Source organism: Chiloscyllium plagiosum, unplaced genomic scaffold (genome assembly GCF_037043375.1).
Source record: "Chiloscyllium plagiosum isolate Xiang-an unplaced genomic scaffold, Cpla_swu_hap1 HiC_scaffold_8, whole genome shotgun sequence".
NCBI classification, from domain to species: Eukaryota; Metazoa; Chordata; class Chondrichthyes; order Orectolobiformes; family Hemiscylliidae; genus Chiloscyllium; species Chiloscyllium plagiosum.
In genome coordinates this window covers 30,380,687-30,390,689 of record NW_028270146.1, presented here as the reverse complement: position 1 = coordinate 30,390,689, position 10,003 = coordinate 30,380,687, and the positions used below count along the sequence as shown (strand labels likewise).

At 41.5% G+C, this 10,003-nt stretch overlaps 1 pseudogene; it reads left to right on the top strand.

Moving 5' to 3' along the window:
- The first annotated feature begins 2,700 nt into the window (after positions 1 to 2,700).
- Positions 2,701 to 6,332, top strand: LOC148149371 (uncharacterized; annotated as a pseudogene).
- Positions 6,333 to 10,003: the final 3,671 nt, after the last annotated feature.

Below are 10,003 nucleotides of genomic sequence, written 5' to 3'. Positions count from 1 at the left end.
AATGATAATGCACAGAACTTGTCAGAGTCAGTCTTCTGTCTACTTTTTTAAATTTATTAATTTATGGGATGTGGACATCCAGCATTTATTGCCCATTTCCAAATGCCCTTGAGAAGGTGGTGGTGAGCTGCCTTCTTGAACTGCCACAGTCCACCTGCTGTGGGTTGACCCACAATGTCATTAGGGAGGGAATTCCATTTAGTGTTGTAAGTAAAATAAGACTGCACATTCTGCAGCTAATTCCTAGTGGAGATGTTTTTAAAATGTAGAATAGCTCAGATTTCAGGTCTAATTAGCATTAATTAACTTGGGAGAAATTTCTGGTGTTTGAGATACATGTAATTTGTGTACAGAGCAAATCGTTTGCAAAAGAAAATATCAAGAAAATGTGTAAAAGCATTATATCCCAGTTGCCTTTGTCTTTTACTCTTTATTATAAATTGCTGCACATCATTGCACCTTGGCTTAATACAATGGCTCCGATTTTTAGATTAAGGGCATTATGTACCAAGTTTGTAAAATTCATTGGGCTCATAACAGGCATAAAAAGTGCACAAATTTGAGGTGCAGTGGGTAACAGCCATTTTTCTGGTATGTAATCGCCATTTCCTGAAAGATTTTTTCATGTAAAAAGCCCTTTACCCTCACAGAGGCTAGCTCAATATTTTCTGTTTCTTTCAAAGAGTTTAATGGCATCAGATCATAAAAAGCTTTTTTAATCGCATTCTCCTCAGTTTTGAACTTCAGCCTGATGCGTTCTCAACTATCAGTGAAATCTTGGCAGAATGAAATGGAATACTACTAAAGGTGATGAAATGTTAAATATAGACGGGTTGTGCCGCAGTATCAGTGTTACACTGGTTCGGAAGTCCATTCACCCGAAGCAATTCACATCCACAAATCAATAGTCAAGGGGAAGTGGTCCAAACTGATAATGTCATGGGGAATATGGGTTAAAATCTCACCACAGAAGCTGGTAGAATCTGAATTCAATTAATAAATCTAGAATTAAAAATTAATCTCTGTAGTAGAGACCATTAAACTAACATAAATTGTTATAAAAATCCATCAGGTTTACAAATTTCCTTTCAAGAAGGAAGACCGGTATCCTTACCTGGTTTGGCCTACATGTGACTCCAGACGCACAGTAATGTGCTCAATTCTTAACTGCCCTATGAAATGGCAAAGCAAGCTATTCAGTGTAAGGTCAGTTAGGGATGGGAGACAAAAGGTGCCCTTGACAGTAATGATAACATCCTATAAAAGAATAGAGAGAACAAAAACAAGCTCCACTAATTGCATCTCATCTCGTTGCACTTAGACATTTAGGTTGTCGAGTGAATATCTAATTTCTTGATCTCCATGTTTGTTGCAACCACATGAGGATAGAAAGACCATAAGATATCATAGCAGAGTTAGGCCAAGTGACTATAGAATCTGCTCTGACATTTGATTGTGACTAATATGTTTCTCAACCCAATTTTCCTGCCTTCTCCCCATAACCTTTAGTTCCTTTACCAATCAAAAACCTAACTATTGCTTCCTTAGAAACACTCAAAAGCTTGAATCCAGAGTCCTCTGTACCAATGAGTTCCATAGATTAACTATCCTCTGACTGAAGAAATTCCTCCTCATCTCAATTCTAAAGGGCCACCTTTCACTCTCGGGCTGTGTCCTTGAATCCTCATCTTATCACTTGTGGAAACATTTTCACAACATTCACTCTGCACAGAGTGAATAAAGAAACAATTGGATACAGCAAAGGCAATGGGCCCTGACATTATTCCTGCAATAGTACTGAAGATTTGTGCTCCAGATCTTGCCAAGCTCTTCCAGTAAAGATACAAACCTGGCATCTACATCATAATGGTGAAAATTGAACAGGTAGGCCTTGTACTATCACTGTGGGGAAGACACAGTGTGGAACTTATCGGACCACACCCTTTGTCTGGAAGAGATTGGAGTCCTGAGCAGGGATCTCAATTTCTGCCCCACCACCAAAATGGACCCCTTGGTTCTTGCAGCAGACACTGAGGAGTTCATCAGATGAATGAAACTTCGGGAATTCTTTCAAGGTGCCAACAGTGATCCCAATGAGCCCACTGACGAACCGGAACAGTCATCACAGGGATCTGTAGAGGAGCAACCAAAGAAGGAGTCAACTTGGACCCCACAAGAGAGCCACTGCCCTGGGCTTGACATGTATTCTCAAACCGTCAGGAAATATATAAATGCCAGATTCATCAGCCGTACCCACAAGGTAGAGCAAAACGTCACCACTTCACAGTACAATGCCATCCATGCTCTCAAAACCAATCACAACATTGTCATCAAACCAGCAGATAAAGGAGGAGCCATCATCATTCAGAATAGTCAGATTACTACAAGAAAGTGTACCGACAACTGAACAACCAGGAACACTACAGGCAACTACTAGCTGATCCGACCAAAGAACACACCCGTGAACTCAACACATTGATCAGGACTTTGGATCCAGTTCTTCAGAGTTCCCTACGTGTCCAAATCCCACGTACTTCTCGTGTAGGCAATTTCTACTGCCTTTCAAAGATACACAAAGCCAATACACCAGGATGTCCCATCATATCAGGCAATAGGACCCTGTGTGAGAATCTCCCCTGCTATCTTGAAGGCATCTTGAAACCCATTGTATAGGGGATCCCCAGCTTCTGTCGCGACACTATGGGTTTCTTAAAGAAGCTCAGCACCCACGGATCAGTCGAACTGGGAACATTACTCATCACGATGGACATGTCAGCACTCTACACCAGCATCCCCCACAATGACGGTATCGTGGCAACAGCCTCAGTACTCAACAGCAACAACTGTCAATCTCCAAACACCATCCTACAACTCATCCACTTTATCCTCGATCACAACATCTTCACTTTTGACAACCAGTTCTTCATCCAGACACATGGAACAGCCATGGGGACCAGATTTGCACCCCAATATGCCAACATCTTCATGCACAGGTTCGAACAAGACTTCTTCTCTACACAGGACCTCCAACCAACATTATACACCAGGTACATTGACGACATTTTCTTCCACTGGACCCATGGCGAGGAGTCACTGATAAAACTACAAAGTGTTATCAACAAGTCTCATCCCACCATCAAACTCGCCCATAGACTACGCTCTACTATCTGTTTCATTCTTGGATACATGCATCTCTATCAAGTATGGACAACTCAGCACTATACTCTACCGCAAACCCACAGACAACCTCACAATGCTGCACTTCTCCAGCTTCCACCCAAAACATATTAAAACAGCCATCCCCTATCGACAAGCCCTACACGTACACTGGATCTATTCAGATGAGGAGGAATGTGACGGGCATCTGGAAATACTCAGGTATGCCATCATAAGAACAGGATATAATGCTCAACTCTTCAACCGCCAGTTCTGATGTGCCACAGCAAGGAACCGTAATGACCTCCTCAGGGGATAGACACGTGCTGCAACCAACAGGGTACCCTTCGTTGTCTAGTATTTCCCAGGAGCCAAAAAACTACGCCATGTTCTTCGCAGCCTGCAACAGATTATCAACGAGGATGAGCACCTCGCCAAGACCTTCCCCACACCTCCACTGCTTGCCTTTAAACAACCGCCAAACCTCAAACAGATCATTGTTCGTAGCAAAATGCCCGGCTCTCAGGACAATTCTGTACAACCTTGTCATGGTAGGCATTGCAAGACCTGTCAGAGTGTGGACATAGATACCACCATTACACATGGGGACACCTCCTACAATATACGTGGCAGGTACTCATGTGATTCAGCCAATGTTGTCTATCTTATATGATGCAGGCAAAGATGCCCTGAGGCATGGTACATTGGTGAAATCGAGCAAAGGCTACGGCAATGGATGAATGGGCACCGCACAACAATCAACAGACAGGAGTGTTCCCTCCCAGCTGGAGAACACTTCAGCGGTCCAGGACACTCAACCTCAGACCTTCGGGTGACCGTCCTCAAAGGCAGACTTCAGAACAGGCAGCAGCAAAAAGTGGCCAAGCTGAGGCTGATAGCTAAGTTCAGTACCCATAGGAAGGGCCTCAACCGGGACCTTGGGTTCATGTCACACTGCAAATGACCACCATTGCGCTATACACACACACACACACAGATACTCCTACGCGCACACACATCCTCCCACACTCACACATGCATCCTCTCACAGACTTACACACTTTACACTCACACACACATATACACTCTCTCTCACAAACACTCACAACACCCCATCCCAGAGACACACATACACACCTACAGACACACACACTCCCACACTCACACATGAACCCTCTCACAGACTTGGACTAGTTTACACTCACGCACACACACATATATACATTCTCTCTCACAAGCACTCACAAACCCCCACCCCAGACATACACACACACAAAAACCCAATTGCACACATACACATATACGTTTGTGGGGTGAATTTGTACTTGCAGTGTTACGTAGTACTTCACTCAAAAACTGCATGAATCCATGGAAGACTCTGTTAACTCACTTTTTAGATTAGAATTATGGCACAGACAGGGAAAACAGGGGGCTAACACCTTCATCGTCTCAACATTTTATCTATGCTGACACCAATTGTTACGTTAATCTGAGAATGTAACTTTTAGAAAAAGTTTTGTGATTTACATATGAAAGAAGTGCACCTACCATGGTCATTCTAAAAGATGAGAGACTCAACAAACAATCAAGGCATTTTTCAATGTATAATTTCAGTTACATCACTGTAAATTTTTGCTATAAATTCTGTGTCTTACAATTGTGTACTCACAACCACCTGATAAAGGACTGGCGCTCCGAAAGCTAGTGCTGCCAATTAAACCTGTTGGACTATAACCTGGTGTTGTGTGATTTGTAACTTTGTACACCCCAGTCCAAAACCGGTATCTCCAAATCAAGCCAAATCCAACTCAGCTAATCATTATCAGTGTACTCTGGATCATCAGTAAAGTGATGGAAGGTGTTAACAACAGTGCTATCAAGCAGCAGCTGCTCAGCAATAACCTGCTCAGTGATGCCCAGCTCCTAACATCATCACAGCTTTGGTTCAAACACAGACAAAAGGGTTGAATTCCAGAGGTGAGATGAAGTTGACAGCCTTTGATGAAAAGATCACATTTGACCATGTGTCCACTAAAACTGGGCTCAATGGGAACCAAGGAAAAGGCTCTTCACTGGTTGAAGTCATAGCTGGGGCATCACATTGCACTTAGAAATTTGAGTTGGTGAGTGAATATCTAATTTCATGATTTATATGTGGTTGTTGGAGATCAGTCATCTTAGCTCTGGCACATTTATGCAGGAGTTCATCAGGGTAATGTCCTGGGCTCATCCATCTTCATTGATGATCTTCCCTCCAGCATAAGATCAAAATTGATGATGTTTGCCAATGTTTGCAGAATGTTCAGCACCGTTCATGCCTCCTCAGATACTAAAGCAGACCATATCTAAATGGAACAAGGTCTGAACAGCACCTAGGCTTGAGCTGACAAGTGGCAAGTAACATTCACACTACACAAATGCCAAGCTATGACCATCTCCAATAAGAGACAATCTAATCATCACCTCTTGACTTAATAGTGTTAACTTCACCGAATCCCCAATTTACAACATCCTGGAAGTTACCATTGACCAGAAACTGAACTGAGCTAACCACATAAATACCACATAAGTGGCTAAAACAACAGGTTAGAGGCTTGAAATATTACAATGAATAACTGACCACCTGACACCACAAAGCCTGTTCAACATCTGGAAGTGTCAACAGAGGAGTTTGATGGAATAGTCATCACTTGTCTGAATGAATGCAGCTTCAACAATACTTATGAAGTTTGACACCATCCAAGCCTGTTTGATTGACAACACATCCACAAACATCTCCCTCCGCCACTGACTGTCTGTCACATCAGTGTGTAAAATCTATGAGATGTACCACAGAAAATCATCAAAGATCCTTACACACCACCTAGCAAAACCCACAACCACTATCATCTATAACACTACCACATGTGAATTCTAACCAAACACTCACAATCCTGCCATATCACTGTCCTTTCAGTATTGCTGTGTCAAAATCTTGGAATTCTCTGACTGATGACATTATGGATCTTCCCACAGCAAAAGGGCTGCTACAGTTCAAGAAGGTGGCTCATGACCACCTTGTCAAGGACAACTGGGGACAGACAATAAGTGCTAACTCAGCCACTGAGACTATTTCCCAAAAGTTGAATTTGAAAAAAGAAGGGAACACTCTTAGGAAGAGTGGCAAACAGACGTAAAGTGGTTACCATTCAAAGGGTAGCCTTTGTTTAATAAAGTCAGTGTTGGAAATGGGATAATATTAAACAATGGGATTCTTGGTACAGACAAGCTACCTACAGTTGCCTCAAAAAGGGTTTAAATTATTTGAACTTGAGAATGCTGGAGAAACTCCTTCTGTTTCCAGAGAGGCTGACTGACCTGCTGAGTTTCTCAACCATTCCCTGCGTTTGTTTCAGATTTCCAGCATCTGCAGCATTTTGCTTTTATATTTTCTTTAAATCATTCATACAGCTCCCCATGGAAAGGCAGCATTTACGAATGGGAGATAACGGCCAGGAATTTTGTGGGGTTTGAAAGACTTTCCAAACTTTAAAAATAATAGATAGCACCTAATTCTGGGGTTCTCATTCCTGATGTTCCTCATTTTTATCATCCTGTCTCCCATTTTAAAATGGTATACCCACCAAGGCACAAACTCACTAAAATCACCCATTTGTTTGGAAATTTAATTAGGGAGCAAATTAAATGTTCAACTGTCATTTCAAATTTCCTTCTCCACTTTTTCAGCGGATATCGTCGCTCCTTTATTCAAATGCACCCATCATATGGAATTTAATTTGGATAAGTGTGAGGTATTGCATTTTGGTAAAACAAGCAAAGACAGGACTTATGCTATTAAAAGTAGGGCCTAATGCATAATTCTTTGACGTTTGCATCACATGTAGACAGGGTGGTTTAAGAAGACGTTTAGCCCACTTGCCTTCATTGCTCAGACCTTTAAGTATCAGAGTTGAGACGTCATGTTGAGATTGTACAGGACATTGGTGAGGCCACTTCTGGAGTAGTGTATGCAGTTAAAGGAAGGATATTATTAGGCTCGAGAGGGTTCAGAAAATATTTACCACAACGTTCCCAGAAATGGAGGGTTTGAGTTATAAGAAGAGGCTGGATAGGCTGGGGCATTTTTCACTGGAGCATAGGAGGTTGAGGAGTGATCTTATAGATGTTTATCAAGTCATGAGGGACATAGATAAGGTGAACGGCAGCTCTCTTTTCCCTAGGTTTGGGGATTTCAAGACTAGATGGCATATTTTTAAGGTGAGAGGAGAAAGATTTTAAAAAGACATGAGAGGCAAAATTTTACACAGACAGTAGCTCATATGTCGAATGAACTTCTGTAAGAAGTGGTGGTCATGGGTACAGTTACAGTGTTTAAAAGACATTGAGATAAGTACATGAATAAGAAATGTTTGGAGGGATATGGGCCAAGCACAGGCAGGTGGGACTAGTTTAGTTTGGGATTGTGATCGGCATGGACTGGTTGGGCCGAAGGGTCTGTTTCGGTCCTGTATGACTCTATGACTCTATTTACAAAGTGAATTGAAAGCATTTTCATTCAAATTTCATTGATCAGCATTGCAGGGATCAGGAACTCAACAATGCTTTACAATTATATATGTGCGTCTGCTGTGCACACAAGCAGAGTTGGGGGAGAAAACTGGATTAACTGAGAGGTGAACAAGAATCCAGTGCATTTTTAAAAATAAGCGAGGGGCAACCAACATTGGCTGCCTGGGTAATCTACCTGCACATAGCAAAATAAGAGGCCACCTTTAAGTTTCCCATCCAATTATGGAGAATGAGCTGGTGCCTAAGGCTGAGACAATCAAATCTTAGAATGACCACAGTCCTGTTGCCGAATCCTGTCCTCTTTTACCACAAAGGAATGACTGGCTGATGGTAAAGGAGCTGTGGCTTATTACCCACTCCTTCACTAGACTTTCATTGAAACTAATGAGTGTTAAAGTTATGTTTCATGGTGTTACATTTTCATAATTGGTTTGATTTTGGCTTCACACATTTCTTAACTTCAGTTATGGCAAACTTGAATTCTGATGAGAAAACACATTTTAAGGTACTTTGTTGGTTCAGTGATAAGCACCCTGTGGCCAACACATAGATGTATAATTCCTGACCTCAGTTAGGGCAGAGAAATTGTCCTTAATGCCCAAGATCGTGTGCAAAGGAAAAGTCACTTCAGATTACTACTTGTGACTGCCAAACAGTCTAGTGCACTGGAAAATGTATGAAATGGGAGCAGGATCAGAATTGCCTCTGATGGCCTTATCCCAAGACTATCAAATACCCCACTCACATTCACAGTTCAAGCTCTGCCATGTAAAATGATTGAAATACTGGAGGTCTGGCCACATGTTGAATCCCAATATGAGCCAATACCTTCAGTGAAGGAAGAAAAAAAGAGAAAGAAAAGCAAATACAATACTCAGGCACTAAATTTTCATTTTTTCACTTTGAGATGCATTACCTTGACAGATCTGCAACTAAATATCTAGCAGGGAGGTCCAGTGCACATTCTCCAGAACTTGTTGGTTTTCGTCTGTTAATGTCTGTGACAAAACAGATTAGAAGGTACCTTTCCCAGCAAGTGACCCTCACCTCCAGTTACTTCTTGCTGCAGTCAATCTAAGTGAAGCCTAACACGCAACACTAAAGACAGAGATCTATACCTTGGTTTGTTTTCAGATCTTTAAAGAGTCGCTGAAAGCAATAGGGAATTCTCATGATTCAGTAGATCCCAGAGGATTAATGCTGGAGGGCAATTGTCAGTTTATAACGGGTTTGGCAAGAGTTTTAAAGAGGTTTTCTATGTAATGACAACCTAAAGGTTTGAGTCTGGTCAAAGTCTACCCAGCAGACTGAGAAGATAAAAGGAAAATAAGAGAAAAAGTAAGAATCTTTTCTCCTTGGGGTTTGGGAATGTGTTTCAGATTAACACTAAGTAGGAATCTTCCCCCTTCAGGTTAATGGAACTATACTTTATGAACAAAACACTCCAGTCATCTCATGTTCCTAACTGGCTCAGATTCTCACTATTTCCTCTGAAATCAATCATGTGTTCCCTTTTAATGTGAGGAGCTTTGGTCCAAAATAATAAGAGCAGAGGCATTTCTTAAAATAACATTTAAAAGCTGCCCCTGATAGTGGTATGGCATCACTTATTACTGAGACGCTGCACTTGCGAGGCTATTTCTACAGAAGTACATTCATTTAACTGTCTATGATACTGTAAACAATACATCAAGACACAGCTATGTATGGGAAATATTAATGGACTGCTGCTGAACTTAGTCATAAAGAACAGATTTTCGAAACACTAACTCAGAATGTGTAACACATATGGAATCACAGCAAACTAGCTAGAAGCTATTTTCAGCAATGACTTTGAAACATCTGCTACTTTGTAGGAAAAATATTAGCAATATCATGTTGAATTTGTACAGCTCTGTTAATGCAGTAAAATATTCCCACCAGCGAAGCCAGATAAAACCTAACAGCAGAGTAGAGAAAAGAAAAACATTGGGAAAGGTGATCGACTGCTTGGTCAAGGTTCAGTTTTTAAGGAGAGATCTTAAGATGAAAGTGAGTTGGAAAAGCTGAGAGGTAGACAGTGCAAATTCAAAAGCATAAGAAATAAATTTAGCTAAAGACGCAGTGATATGGTGAAGGAAGTGGAAGATGGACAAAAGATAAAGAATGCAGATCTCCAGGGGGTTGTCAGGCTGGAGGACAGATTAGGAAGGCAAGGAAGAATTATAGAAAAAGATCAGCAAATCTGGCAGCATCTGTGGAGAGAAAGCAGAGTAAATGTTTTGAGTCCAGTGACTCT